At 30.3% G+C, this 16,621-nt stretch overlaps 2 long non-coding RNA genes across 3 annotated transcripts; both read right to left on the minus strand.

Annotated features, from left to right (window-relative positions):
* Positions 1-2,682: 2,682 nt before the first annotated feature.
* Positions 2,683-5,419, minus strand: LOC134705286 (uncharacterized). Of its 2 annotated transcripts, none has more exons than XR_010105523.1 (4): positions 5,391-5,419; positions 4,504-4,573; positions 3,929-4,060; positions 2,683-2,752 (listed from the first exon to the last, which is right to left on the minus strand). It is a non-coding gene; the product is annotated as an uncharacterized LOC134705286 (long non-coding RNA). The 2 variants fall into 2 exon arrangements; XR_010105524.1 differs by lacking the exon at positions 5,391-5,419 and adding an exon at positions 5,311-5,331.
* A 5,174-nt stretch (positions 5,420-10,593) lies between these two features.
* Positions 10,594-14,122, minus strand: LOC134705287 (uncharacterized). The gene is made up of 4 exons (XR_010105525.1): positions 14,093-14,122; positions 12,655-12,722; positions 11,836-11,967; positions 10,594-10,638 (listed from the first exon to the last, which is right to left on the minus strand). It is a non-coding gene; the product is annotated as an uncharacterized LOC134705287 (long non-coding RNA).
* Between the last annotated feature and the right edge of the window lie 2,499 nt (positions 14,123-16,621).

Consider the following 16,621-nt stretch of genomic DNA (forward strand, 5'->3'; position numbering starts at 1 on the left):
AGAAGAACATAACCTGTGTCATGCCAACAACTGCTTTTTAGAAAAAAATATGTTTAGTTCTGATGCAAAGACCCTATAAGTGAATCAATATGAAAGCCAAAATATGCAATTTAATGACCTGACAACAGTATCGTAACTATATCCCTGTTTAATAAGTCTAGTTTAAGTTTTTTTTTAGTTTCTGAGGTGAATACTGACATTTTTGAATATTTCCATAAAAAATTGGATATAAAATACCTGAACGTATAATATAGCGTTATATATATATTATAATTCCTAGACTGTTTGCCCAAAAATCCCTTTAAATAAATCCCAACCTTCTACTTTTGATATTAAACATTGTTGTACAATTTCAGAACAATTGAAATACTAATACACAACTTTTTGACCTGAAACTACATAAATGCTGTTTTTGGCCCCTAATTCCTAAACCTTAGGACCATAACCCCCAAAATCAATCACAAGCTTTCTTTTGTGGTTATAACCGTAGTGTATGGATCTCTATAAAATTTTAAGAAGGTTCAATACCACTTAAGGAAGGTTTGATTTTTTATTTTTTTTTATTTTTTTTTGGGGGGGGGGGGGGGGGGGGGTTATGGTCTAAATAGTTATGGAATTAAAGGGCCAAAAAGGGGGCCCAAAATATTCATTTATTTAGTTTTCAAACAAAAACTTATGTTTAAGTGTATGAATCTCTCTGAAATTAAACCACAAGTTCCATACCATGAAGAGATGGTTAGTATTGACCTTGGGGGGTTATGGCTCAAAATTATTCCGAATTAGGGGAAAAACTAGGTATGTCAGGTCAATGAACAATTAAGACAATTTAAAAGCAGTGTATGGGAGGTAATTCTAAAACATTTAACATACAAAGTTTGATATGTATGAATTTAAAATTTTTAAAAAGTTGAATGAAGAAATATCTTGACATTTGTTTTGTGTCAGAAACTCATAGAAGTCCCAATTCAGAGCTGTATTAAGCTTGAATAAATACTTGCCCCAACTTCTGTAGTAGTATAAAGCTGTGCCCTGCAGAGCACCTGGTTTCAAATGGTTTCGAATATTTTGGTATTTTTATTTTTATTAAGATTAGATTATAAAAAGGCAACACACAAAACATATTTCTAAAAATAAATTTTAATGAATAATGTCCATGAAAAAAAGTTAATCTTGCTGTATATAAGAACATTTGGAAGTAAAGCAAAAATTTAAATCCAACCAAATATGGGAATAGTTTCAAAATATAGAATAAACAAATTGATGTACTCAAGATTTAAAAAAATCGGTGATTTGAAAATTGAAGTAATGTGGATGCAACCAAACAACAGCAGAAGATTTTATAGTTATATAGAAAACAAAATGTGGTCTTGTCTGTCTTGTTGGAAACCTGTAATGGTATATTTAATTTTTAAATAGAAAAATAAATATTCTTGATTGTCAAATGCAAATGTGTACCCCAGATGTGGAGATGAATAAAGGTTATATGCTATAATTTGCACTCTGTTGTTAATTTATGTAAATTTATTCAGTTACAATATTATTAAAGTTGTTAAATACTAATGAAATTATTTATATGTGAATTCCTATGTTAATATTATCTGTACAGAATTTTTTCTCTATTGGCACCATTTTATAAGTTTTGCTGTAACCTATAGAAAAAATTCAGGTAAATTTAAGAACAAAATGATCTGTCAAAAGTATTCTTTGAAATGTGCACAAAAGAAGATGTTTTGCATATAATAACAGGAATGAGACAACGCCTATCATAACAACATACAGTTCTCATTTGATTGAAGGTAACAGTAGTATACTGATGCTCAATAGTCATAAATAGATTAAGCAAAAACAACAAATCAGGGTCACAAACTTAAACCAAGGGAAACACACCAACTATAAGAGGAAAACTGCAGATCAACAAACAAACTGAACTGCAACAAAAGGCAACTCAAACATTCATAGAAACGGACTATTTGGTAACAACAGCCATAACTGACTTGGTACAGGACATTTTAAGAAAATATGTAATGCATTTGTCAAGCAAGATGATGTGAATAATTGGAAAAATAACTTTAATGATCTACCATCAAAATGCTATTCCTTCATAGAAAACAAAGTTTACATATTATATACACAAAGACAAAATTTGAATGAGATATTTAGGACATGGAGTATATCTCAATCTTGAAATAGTATTGTTAGTTCACCAATTAATTAAGTTACATGTAACAAATGAAAAGTTCAAGAATAAACAACAAAACCAGTTCATAAAAAGCATTCACTGCATTGATACACAGAGGTAGTCCAAGTGTAAATTGCAGGACAGGTAGATAGAAGTATTGTTGGTACTGATATGAAAATCAAGATCATTGGTGGCCTTTGGCTGTTGTTTACTTTTTGGTTGGGTTGTTGTCTCTTTGACACTTTCCCCATTTCCATTCTCAATTTCATTTCATAAACATCTAAGCTTCATTTGCTGTTTTTTTTAGAATTATTGTGTTTCCTTGTCCATTTCCTCTACAGCTTTTATAGCTTACTATGTTGGATAGGGTTTGGGCATTGTTAAAGGCTGTATGGTTACCTACTGCTTGCTTTCGTCCACGACATTTAGTCTACTGGATATTTGTTTCATTGACAATCATGCCACATCTACTGGATTTTATATAAACAATAAGTTAGAAGATAAATATTTTATTATTTTATTGACTGACTGCTTTAATAGATAATTTAACCAACTAGTAGTCTTCTAGGTCATCTGAAAATATATCAAAGTAAAGTTGATTTTTTGATTTACGTTTATTTTCTACTGTTGTTATGATAGGCAAATCTAAGGATTCACAATTTAACTTCCACCCTCTTCCATTTTCCGTCGGTCTTGTTGATTTAAGTTGAGGGTAAACAATGATTTATTAAATAGTTTAAGTACAACATTTCCACACAACAAGGCACAGTATACATTTAAACAAAACAACACTAGTGATCACATACTTAAACATAATGACAACACAATTATTTATTTCAAAACTTTCTCATAGCTGACTTAAAGGATGTATCAAATGGTTAATCCAAAAATAATATTAATGTGCTTATTAACGAATATTGATGTTGACTGTATTCTTATTTTACGATTTCGTGTTTTGTTTGTTGTTGAAGGCCGCGTGCACTTTCTAACTTCTTAACTTTCAACACAACAAGGTGCACTTTATATTTTAATAAAACAACACATGTAAACGTATGTACAAACGTAATGACAACACATTCATTTATTTCAAAACTAACTCATAGGCTATTGAATAAAACAGAAAGACCGATGGAAAAAGATAGAGAGTGGAAGTGAACATGGACAAGGAAACATAATTATCCTAGAAAAAGCAGCAACTGAGGCTTAGATGTCAACCTCCAAATGCTCAGCTGGAGTAGGATCTGCTCAATCTTCCAGAGCATTTGATATCACTTCAAAATTGTGGTGGGATTTTTTTTGCCTAGTCTTTAATTTTCTATGTTGTGTTTTGTGTACTATTGTTTGTTCGTTGTTTTCTTTTTTAGCCATGTCTTTGTCAGGTTTTTTTTTTTCGATTTATGAGTTTAAATGTAATAGTGATATGGAATAGTTCATTTCTATAGTTCAAAACTAAAGATTTGTTACATTTTTTTAATTTTCTTTTTTTTTTGCATTTACCATTGTTTCGCCATTTTTATTATTATTTAACTTTTGTGTAATGCAACTGATTAAACTAGTCAATACATTCAATAAAAAAAACATGCATCAATAAGAAACGTATTCTGAAATCGGAAGTTTTAAAATGTTTCAATATTGTCCTCTTTAGGAGAACCATATTTCAACATTACTATTGTATTTTAACAATAACATATTTTAAAAGTTTACTAATGCCTCAATAAAAATACTATTTTAATCTAAAAGGTAACATACCAAGTCGAACCTCATCCTCAAGTGAGCGCCTTCTTCCCCAACACGGATAGGAATATGTCTTACAACAGTAGCTTCCCCTACACCAACATATCCTCTTATAGCATGTTTTTCCTTCCACGGCATGCGGAACAACTTTAAAAAGCAGAAATCTATTATTGAATATATTCAACTATTGCAACGCCATGGCATTCGGAACAACATTCAAACATAATAACTGTATTCAGTATCATTACCTACGACCAAGTCCATACAAAGTCTTTTTTTATTAAAGATTTCTTTTTTCTTCTTCGTTAGTTTTTAATTTTGTATCAGGCCATATGAGACTCACAAATCAAATAATACACATGAGAATAGTGTTATGAAAATAGGTGCCGGGAGAATGGACTGAGCATTTAATTGTTATGTTGACCCAACCCAAGAGTTTGGAATATGATATAATAATCGACAAGGAGGAGTGTTCAAAAGTCAACAACAACAAAACCTACAACACAAATCAATCGAAATAAGTATCTTAGTAAATTACAAAATAAAACTCACAAAAAATTAGTAATGAATATGATTTGTTTAATACTTACTCAGAAGTCCAGCAAGAAGTAGAAACATCACACATTTCAACATTTCCCCGTTTATGTAATTAAAGCACTGCTACAAAACAAACAAAATCAGCCATTATCATGATACTTATATATATCTAATAATATCAACTAGATTTTTCCGTTGAAGGTTAGTTGTTAATTATAATTTGATATATTTTATAATTTAGAAATGTTTCGTATAGAAGAGACGATTAAAAAAAAAAAATTGGCAAACATCTGCGATCCGAATAATTACGAATTCACAAATATACGCTGAAAACCATTGCATAATTAAAAATAACTAATATACAATTTATCGCAACTTAAACATTGTTAATGCATTAATGAATATCCATAACAAAAGTGATTTAACTAGTATATTCTCTTTAATTTTATTATTGTGTCACAAACTGATTGAACATTTTACAATGACATAATGAAAATATACATTAAAACAATCAACACCAGGCCATAAGGTTGGCTTATACGACACATACAAAATATTTCCCATTTTAAGGAGGTAGAACTAGGTTAAGGGAAATAACTCTTAAAATCATCAGTACGTTTGTATCAACCATTTCCATAAGTATATTCTAAGCTTCTATGTTACATAGATTATTTCCAATCTGTTTCAGGTGAATGCTTAAAATACATTGATGATACTTGACTTTTACAAACGCATAACTGATTTAAAGAGTTATCTCCCTGAACCAAGGTCTACCCCCTTAATATATGTAAATATAACATTTCCTAATTTTTGATTTTTTGTACAATTTCAAAAAAAATTTAATATTTAGATATAATTACGAATTCAATTGAAAATTCATTCAATAGATTAAAATAATAAATTATGTAGATACAATTATTATTCAACATATAATACTTACATACACAACCTTAATTGATATCTGAATACATTATTATTCTGTTTTTGTTTATATTTATTGCCAAACTATATTGATTGATACAACTGTTACGGAACAACATGTGGTACCAAACAATACCTTCCTAGAATACAATTATGATCAAGGTTACATACAATTAACTAGAAATTGAATTATAAACATATCAGTTACTTGTATTTTAAATATGTATACATTTTAACAGATGAAAAATTATATGTGCAGTTTTTCATCAAATTATTCAAAATGTTATATGAATTTTGGGTATAAGAATGTTATTTTTTTTAAGAAAAAAAGTAAAATAACGAAAATAGCAAACTCCGACTAAAGTTCTAAATGGAAAGTCCATAAGCTAATAGCAAAATCAAAAGCCCAAACACATCAAACGAATGAATAACAACAGTCAAATTCCTGAGCTGGTACATGTATTTTCTTATTTAGAAAATTGGAGATTAAACCTTGTTTTATTGCTAGCTAAACTTCGCACTTGTATGACAGTAGCATCAAATTCCATAATATTGACAAGGATGTGTAAACAAAAGAAACAGACATCATAAGTAAAACTATCAAAAATAGGGATACAACAGTCAATAATGTGTTATAGTCTTAATCCCTATAAAAAAACCAAATATCTCAATAAATTTAATATGAATGAAAAGTTATAATTCTTAGATGATACCGCCAATTGAAAGTGTGTGTTTGTGTGTGTGTGTGTGAGAGAGAGAGAGAGAGAGAGAGAGAGAGAGAGAGAGAGAGAGAGAGAGAGAGAGAGAGAGAGAGAGAGAGAACTGCAGGCTGTAAAAGAATTGAGATCACAATACACACATATTTTACATTGTGCCATGCAGTTCATCAATAAATTGTCTGCACACCTTAATTGTCGCGTAAAACAATTATCTACGACAATATTCAACCATGCTACGATAAATTCCTCTTTGTCACACTCTTGATTATATTCAATTAAACGAAGAATAAAAATGCAAGATACATAAAAGTATCTGTATTAGGTAAAAGTGGGTACATCATTTGGAGGATTATACCTAATCACCTATATTACCGCGCTGGAACATGTTATAAGTAAGAAATGTTTACATTCATTTTGTTTATATCTAAAGGATAATTGAAGAGCATAAAGTGTAGAACATGCATACAAATGGAGATGCACAGTTATCATTTGAGGGTTAAAACAACCCAGAATATATATAAAAAAAGGGTATTAAAACCTCATAAGTCGAATAATTGGCTTTATAAAAGTTTTGCAGTATCCTGAAGGATATGAGTAATTTGGTGTGTGGAAATGATAAAACTATAATTTTGCTTCAATTTCTGAACCTTTCAGACAACTAAAATTGTGATAAGCATGGAAGACACTGACTTAATTTTTAACGAAAATCATAGTTGTTATCTTCTTTTGTTACTGAACCACAATGGAACTCCAATAATAATTTTCTACTTTGTGCTAGCAGTTAAGCAGTTGTGTACCTGCTTAAAATTCCTAACATATACAAATGTGAATTTATTCAAGGGAGAAAACTAACAACTTATTTTAAAACAAAACAAATCAATGTGCACGGAATATAAAAACAAACAATACAACTGTTTTTAAATGAAACACGTTTTTTGTATTATTGATTGGTTATTGAAATACATGAAATTTAAAACCAAAACAATAAATATAAGTTCTTTCTCGAAATAAAATTTACGTCAGCACCGACACCAGTGTTTACATATGTTATCAAATTGGCACAGTGCAAATTGGTATTGTCATATTTATGAATCAACTATATACAAATCTTTGAAAAGTTCGAAGTACTAATCGTTTTTTATCACAAGAATATGTGACATCAGCTGTGTATATATAAACTTTCCGGAATGTTGGACCTAAATGCTCTCCAAATTTGTAATATACTTGACATTTAAACTGTTTTCATTCGAGCGTCAGTAAGGAGCGTTTCTAGGTAAAACGAACGTCTATTGTACACAGTTATGAGGATGTTATCCTTGAACAGTTGTTTTCTTTTATAGTAAATAATTAAGAAATAATTGATGCAAGCTATACTTTATTGTTGTTTTAACATGGGTAGGCATTATATTCTTATTTTCTTGCCCGAGCAATATTGAGGGCTACAATAACACAAATTTAATGCTTACCCATGTTAAAACTATAATAAAGTATAGCTTACATCAATTATTTCGATTCTGATTAGGACAACTAAGGTAGTTTCTATCTCCTATGTATATAGTTATCAAAGGTACCAGAATTATATTTAAGTACGCCAGACGCGCGTTTCGTCTACATAGGACTCATCAGTGACGCTCATATCAAAATAGTTATAAAACCAAACAAGTACAAAGTTGAAGAGCATTCAGGATCCAAAATTCCAAAAAATATTGCCAAATACGACTAATTTATTATTCCGCAGTAGTCAATATAAGGATGTGCAAACCAATTTTATTGGATTTAGAGAACGGGTTTATTCACAAAAAGAACGAAGCACGTCATATTTGAATTCATTATCAAATCTGTTCATGTTTTCTCATCGAAATATTAAAGTTATGATGAACATACACTTAGAGACACAAAGAAGAGACTGGGTCATTGCATGAAACAACATAAGACACTAGGTTGTCCGAATTATATTCGTAGGTCAACACACCCCTAAGTTGTCTGGTTTGAAAGTTGACACTATGTATCCTAGATTAGCTATTGTAAATAATTATGTCGTTTTGACTGACCTATAATTGCTAAAAAACAACAACATTGTTGTATCAGCCGAGTTGTGATATTTATGGAGTTGTAATATAGGTACAAGATTATTATATCGAGCACATAGAAATTTGTTAAGTTCCCCGATACATCAAAATAGTTTCTCACTTCCATTAGTTGCCTCTGTAAGTTAACATTGGCAAACGCTAATAGGGTCTTTTAAAACCGAAAACGATCAGAATAGATTTTTTTGGAAAAGTTTTAATATATTTATAGTTTCCGTAACCTTGAAAACTTTTTCAAGTGACATTGTCCGTCATAGATTGCTAAAGATATGCCCAGAAGGTGGAAGGCGAAAAATACGAATGCTAAGCGAGAGATGAAAAAGAGCAGTCAAATAATAAAAAAAACTCCTCCTACGCCTCTACAATATTAAATGGTCGTCCACTCTTAAGTTTTTTGAACTTAAAAAAAAAACCTCGAATGACTTCACAAGAATTGATGCTTCAATAATATCCTGTATTATTTGTTAAGTGGATACGGATTATGAATCAACAAGGTCTTGGTATCTTCCGATGAAACCTTTAGAAAATAGACGAGGATGGTTAAACTAGTTATAAAACCAGGTCTTAACCACCTTTTCATTTCAGAAAATCATTTTTTTCGCTCACTTTTTTCAGCTATTATGGACTACATCTTTTTGAATTAGTCATTTAGTTGTTTTTTGGGGCTATACCTTTTTTCACTTTGAATGGATTTACTATTAATTTAAGTCGTTTTTTTTCCATTTAGGTCTGCAACTGATTTTTATACATCCTTGCCTAGGCTTTGAGTGTTTCTGATAAAAATAAATTAGGGAGGCGAAGGCTTTGTACGCATACAATTAATAAAGTGTGGTTTTCATTTTTACTAATTCGTATTAAAGGAGCATGCAAATTGTAAAGTAGGACAGCAGACTTTTCACCTATCGATATTCTAGATATGGAATAATGGGTGCAATTCGAAGGGACAAACAGACGAAAGAGGGGCTATATATTCTAGAGGGACAGTCAAATTCATAGAAAGTAAACTGACAACGAAGTGGCTAAAAAAGAAAAAGGTAAGAGTAAAGCAAGTACATCGTGATACTACATATAGAAGGTGTAATACCATATTTGATTTTCTGCTATTATACTTTGTTAAATTTGCACCCTTTATTTTTGTTTCAAATAATAAATTTCTTGGCATTAGTAAATATTGATCCAGCTCAATTCTATAGGTACAATTTACATGAAAATTTCATCTCATATGCACAAATAACCATCACTTGAAATCAACCATTCACATGTTCACCTCTATTTTTCCCATGTAAACAAGCTTGAGTAACAATGTAATATAAAGTTTCCAAAATATTACATAGAAGCACCAAATATAAACCAATTGTGCTTTGAAACACTCTAGATGTTTGTTCATGACCAAGATTTTTTTTTTACTGCAATGAAATAAAGGATTGATTTGAACTGTCAAATTCAAGGCAGTATTTTTTCTACCCTTTGACGGACTATGAGTTGGTAGTGTAACACATAACTAGAAGCAAATTTAATAACAGTTTGATTGTAAAATATTTCAAAATAAACAAATAAGCATATACGCGCATGGAAATAAAAGAGGAGCAAAGATACCAGAGGGACATTCAAACTCAAAGTGACAAAATAAACGAAAAACGCAATGTCTAAACAAAAAAGACCAATAGATAAAAAAACAGTACACAAAACACAACATAGAAAAATAAAAACTGAGAAACACGAAGACAACCCAGAAATAGGGGTGATCGCATGTGCTCCGGAAGGGTAAGCAAATCCTGCTTCGCATGTGGCACCCTTCGAGTCGCTCATGTTAAATCTAACAATCCCGTAAATAGTCGAATTCGGTAGGTCACATTCATGAAAGGGGATTGTAGTTACGACATTCGGAACCTATTCGATATCGTCTGTGAAACAGATATTCTCTAACAATCAACCCACACGTTATGGCGTCCATAAAATTTCGAAGGGTTGATTTTAACTTCACCATTTGGAACTCGTGGTTTAATAGATTTCGTGTGAGGAACAACACTCTATCAAGGTAATTATAATAGGATATACGAGCCCGGGAATATCATATCAATTGGGAGATATATAATCCGTATTCAAGAGCAGCTAGTCTGTTGCTACATAGAAATGGAAAGTTCACAATTGGGAAGTTGAAATCATATTTTTTGTTGTTGTAAAGTTTCTTTTTATCCAAACCTCATTGTAAATTTAAAAGTTAAACAAAACTAAGATAATACCAGTATGGAATTACATACTACTAATGAATTGACAGGGAAAGTAATGATTTTTCAATATTTTGTGTTATAAGTTAGTACTGTGCAATAGAGGGTTCTATATCTTCACAATTAAAATACTGTAATAATCACACGAAACAGAATTTATCAATACAAGTCTTTATTATTTGAAAGCATATCTGCTTAGTAGGTATCGTGAATTAGCTTGTCTTCTAGCTCATCTGTAAAATAGGAGAATAATGTAATATTAAGATTTATTGTCCATTTTACCTCTATATATTTGCCAAAAAAAATCTTAAAAATTCATTTTTATAAATTAATATTTTTTTCCTCGATATATGTTAATATGTTTATATTTATAAAACTTTTATTCTTACAACCATGGTGATTTTTACTTTCTTCTTGTCTTGCATACCGAACATCGTGCTCTTCTTAAATAAATATATGGTCTTACTTTAATCGAAAAAATTTACTGATTGCAATAGCATGAATTGTTCTATATAATAAGAATGTTCTTATCCCGGGCATAAAAACAATGCCGTATTTGGCGAAACCTTTTCAACTTTTGATCTTCAGTGCTGTACAACTTTGTACTTTTTTCACTTTCGATCTTTTATATCTGGGCGTTACTGGTGAGTCTTGTGTGGACAAGGCGCGTTTTTGGCGTATTGAATTTTAAACCTGATGCTTTTTGTTATCTATTAATCATGTTTTTCTTTGTCTAATATGTTCTCCTATTTATTTGTATTGTAGTCCTGTAATATTATGTTGTCATTTCAATATTATATTTAACTTTGCCATTAAAGTGCGAGGTTTGGCATGCCATAAAACCAGGTTTAACCCACCACTTTTATTCCCCTTTAAAAGTGTCCTGTACCAAGTCAGGAAGATGGTCATTGTTATATTATTGTTCGTTTCTCTGTGTATTGCATTTTAACGTTGAGTCGTTTGTGTTTTCTCTTATTTTTGAGATATTGAGATAAGACGTGGCACGGTACTTGTCTATCCCAAATTCATGTATTTGGTTTTCATGTTATATTTGTTATTCTCGTGGTGTTTTGTCTGATGATTGGTCAGTTTCTGTGTATGTTGCGTTTCGGTGTTGTGTCGTTGTTCTCCTCGCATTTCGCTCGGTTTTGGTTTGTTACCCCGATTTTGTTTTTTGTCCATGGATTTATGAGTTTTGAACAGCGGTATTCTACTGTTGCCTTTATTAATCCCATTTATTTTGTGATACGATTTTTAAACACTTTTTTTAAAATTCTTAATGCTGTCTATCATCGTCAGTCACATTACATCATTTATTTCATTGGTCTTATCTGCAAAAAAATACTGAAAGAAACAATCTTCATTTTTAACATATCGAAAAACTCAACAACTAGATAACTAAATTTATTATAATAATGGTTGTTGCATACCTTGTTTGACTTCATTCTCGGTTGAGCGTTTACGTACATAACAATTCCTCACCCATCTACAACATCTTCTCCCTCCACGACAGCGCACTGCACACTTCCAAAAACAATAACCGTCCACTGAATCAGGAACAACTTTAAGAAATAAATCAATTCTCGTGAAAGATAATATTTATTTTACAAATTTCACATTTGCACAATACAATTTGAAATATTTTCACCCTTTTAAATCGAATTAATAATTTAATGGATCTTTGTTTTATTGAAATTTACTGTTAAAAATTCATTTAAAATTAACATGAGTAGGAAATGTACCTCCTTATTGCATATAATTTATATTTAAAAAAGAGGATGTGGTATGATTGCCAATAAGACAACTATCCACAAAAGACCAAAATGACACAAAAATTAACAACTATAGGTCAACGTACGGCCTTCAACAATGAACAAAGCGCATACCTTATAGTCAGCTACAAAAGACCCCGAAATGACAATGTAAAACAATTCAAACGAGAAAACTGAAGGCCTTATTTATATAAAAAAAGAATAACGAAAAACAAATATGTAACACATTAACAAACAACAACCTTCGGTTTCGATCCACTCTTTGACCTTTTCAGTTATCTATACTTTTAAGCGTTTGCATAATATTGTGTGTTTTCAAACATTTTGGCATCGATCATCGGTTAAGAGCCATTAATTGTCGAAATTACCTTACTATGTAGTAACATGGGTACTGTTAAATATATATTAAGATATTTGCCGAATTATCTATCTCAAAATCTTTAAATAAAATGTAGATGAAATAAAGAATATACTTACCCAAAAGACCAGCAAGAAGAAGAAAAATCACCAAATTCGACATTTCGATCCCCTTTTTAATAACAGCACTGTAATACAGTTAATACTCAGTTACTTTTATGCTAGAATCAGAAACAGCTTTCAGATGTTTGTAGAATTTGTAGAAATGCAAATACGTAATTTTTATACAGTCGGAAACCCGGTTGAAATAGAACAAAAGAATCGAAACTCTTTGTTAGAGAAGGCGAAAAATGCTTACTGTAATGTTTACTATAGTGATGAAAGTTTAAGTTTATAGAAACAAACAAAATTACAATGTACTTCTCAATTACGAAGTGTTTTAATTTAAAAACACCATTTACATAAGTTTTCAATTTATCTAGTACATACTAGTAAAGCAGAAAAATTATATATCAAGTCGACGACATTGGTATCTTTCAAGTTGGATGTAGAAAATGCATAACCTCCGATTTTTAAATAAAATTTACCACGGACGGAAACATATCGATCTATTAGTTCAGTAATTTTCGTGTCTGCCCTTCCATTATGTGACTCAAGAAAAAATTCCAAAAAATGGATTACAATTGTATCGAAAAGAGAAAATCGAGTGCACCTTTTTATGTTAGGGCGTGTTTGATTTGAATATTTTGTATTGATATCTAACAAATCAAGAATATTTCATACATTGTCTCGCTTCAGATCCTATCATTTTTATATATTAAAGCTACAGGTTGACTTTATAACATAAAAAAATCACAGTACTAAAAGATCAAGTGAGATACCTATATAATGAATCACAAAAACAGAGTAGGTGTGTTCGAATAGCTATTTTACTTAAAGTACTTGACGACAGGCTTTCAAGTTGAATGATGAAAATGCATATCTTCGAGAACAAATAATTGTGTGTGATAACTAGGGTTTATAAGCTTCAATTACTAAAAAGACTTTAGTCTGCCCTTCCACGACATATTTAATTAGAATGTTTTTAAATATTTATGAATTTTCGAAAATTCTACCTGACAACCGATCAGACAATAGTTTCAAGTTGAATCAATGCAGACATGATCATTACTTGATGCTCATTAGCTAGTTGATATATTTGTCTTTTGAAATACAACTGACATATAAGTTTCGTAATGATGCAATGTGGATAAATTTTTCCGTTTTCGAGAGCAAAATGGGCGCGTCATCCCTACAATGGCTTCCTTTTTTACGATTGTAAAAAAAAACCTGGCGTAATGGGGAGATAATTTTGACGAAATAGAATCATGACTGTATATCAGTAAACAATGTAAGGAATGAATGTAAAGTATTCTCAATACGTAGTTTGTATGTATTTTCAAGTACTGAAACATTATTTGGTAAACCTTATTAACTGAATATTTCTTTTAAGAATTACAAGATAAACCAATTAAATGACTATTGAAAAGCAGTACTGATTATAGATAAAACAATTTACCTTCTAAAATTAAACCTGTAGTTGTTATTTCGCTCTATATTTTTATTGTTGTTTTCAATATATATAATGCTTAAGTATATTGATTTCAATTTCTGTAATTGAATAATATATAAAATCAAACAAAACCTTCCTGGAATATTAATTTGATCAAGGTTAAATCCATTTATGGGAAACTGACATGATTCTGTTATTGTTTATACATAAATACTACCATTTCATATTTATTGGAAATGACACCATACGTACAAATAGGTTAATATGTATTCCCATTTATTCAAGAATGAACGGTTTTCTAGTAATTTGTTTTGATTTGATTTTTCTGTCATATTCTTATATTAATCAAATATGGCCAAAGAAAAACAGAAGATAAACATGTTAGTTTTTAAAGATTTTAAAATAATGGAAAAGTTCAAAAGATAGAAAAGTGGGGATAAGAATTGAAATCATTTTGTGTTCAAACTGCACATCAACAATTCGCAATGTGAAATTATAATTGTTTTGAATATACATTGAACGACAAAATTTCTGCTTATGTGACGTTTACATTTTCTGACACAAAATTCGCTAAAGAATGATTATGATTTTAGTTTGAAGATGTGCTTGTTTGTAAATGTTTTTTTTTGTTTTGAGATTGTAACACAGTGAAGACTGTTGTAACCATATTTTGACTATTTTACCGATTATATCTATTTTGTTCTCGCATCGTTGTAAAAATAACGGAATTTGATGTGACTATCATACAAGTGAGAGGTTTAGCGTTATAAAACTAGGTTGAATCAACTATTTTCTACATTTGAAAAGGATTGTACCAAGTCAGAAATATGACAGTTGTTTTCCATTTGCTAGATGTGTTTTATTTTGATGTTGACATTTCATTATGGACTTTCCGTTTTGAACTTTCCTCGAAGTTCAGTATTATTTGTGATTTTACTTTTTATGTCATATTTTGTTTGCCAACATTTTTCATGCTGTTACTAAAAAGTCAATTTGATTAATCAAGATGACCATTAGCCGAAAGTTATTTTTGTTTGTGAGAAAACTTTACATTACTTTTATCTTACTATGGACAAGGGAAGACAATTATGATTATTCTGCCTCATTAGACTTGGGGCTTACTTATCATAATTTGAGTTTCAGCTGCTTTTCGTAAATATAAAATATTAATTCTGGTTTATTTTCATGTTTGAATGTCTATCCTTCTTTCTAGGATATACAGAGAGTTCTTGGTGTTTCTAATGAATGACCAGGTATCAAAACATCTCTCTATTTGTACGTATTAGTCCGACGGTAATAACATTTAATCTTAGTAGATAAAGCTGCTCAACAAAAGTGTGTCATCTTTATTCTTTTTATTGTTATTCTGCGATTTACATGCTGAAATTTTGTATTATACTATGTATCTATGTATTTCTATTTGCTGAGTGTTCTTGCATTTGTGTTTACTGTATTCCAGTCACGTAATGTTGTCATATTAGCGGTATTTTTTAACATGCAATATAAGCGGGAGATTTGGCTAGTCGAAATAACAGGTTCAACCCACCATGATTAATTAAAATGTCCTGTACTAAGTCAGGAATGGGGTATTTGTAATCTATAGTCTGTTTCTATGTATAATGACGTTTGCTTTTTTGTTGTATTTCAGTTTTTCCTTTGTTCCTGTCTTCCTGTTTAAGTTGATGTGTTTCCCTTCGTTTTAGTTTGTGAAGATTTGTTTTTGTTTAATCGAATCAAAACTATTGAAGCGGTAAACTTTTGTTGTCTTTATTTTTTAGTAGTAAATTTATGTAATCGCCATATCGGAGGAGATACTAACGTACATCACTTGAGGTTAATCTTAGCTTATTTTCTTCACTTTTGAACCCTTTATATAGCTATAAGCCTTAAGTTGTTTCGTTTTTCATTCCTTTCTTTTATCAGTATATTTGATTTGTGTTTTGCTGATTGACCTTCGCCAACCCTTCTGTTGGGATTTTAACGTTATCTACCTTTTTTCCTAGTACAAATGACTTCTTCAATTTTTAGACTAGCAATAGATGAGCTTGTGTATTTAAAATGAATTGTCTGAAATTGCATAGGTACTGATTAAATGTGATTCTATTATGAAATAACCCAACGAATTTATCTCGAGAACTTTTTCATATTTATTTACTTTATACGTTTTCAAAATAGTCTGCACCAACACTTGATTTTTAGGATTTCATTTCTCTCAATAACTTTTCTTTCTGACGATTTTTGTTATGAGGAATTAATACAAATGCATATTAAAGATGCAAACGTTTATGCACCTACCGTTATCTACTTATATTTGTACTTTCTTTAAATCTTGAATTATATATCTTCGTAAAACTTTAAAGTTATAAAACCAGGTGAAAACAATTCAAATATCCTAAAATTGGTTATTTCTCCCTTCCCTAATTACGAGCTTAATATTTTTGTTTTAGTTTTAGGTCAATATCAGCTACATGTAGTATGCGTTTGCCATATTTCTACCTAAGGATCATGATTCAGTTTAATGCATACGGATAAGCT

This window comes from Mytilus trossulus, chromosome 2, assembly GCF_036588685.1.
Source record: "Mytilus trossulus isolate FHL-02 chromosome 2, PNRI_Mtr1.1.1.hap1, whole genome shotgun sequence".
Lineage (NCBI taxonomy): Eukaryota > Metazoa > Mollusca > Bivalvia > Mytilida > Mytilidae > Mytilus > Mytilus trossulus.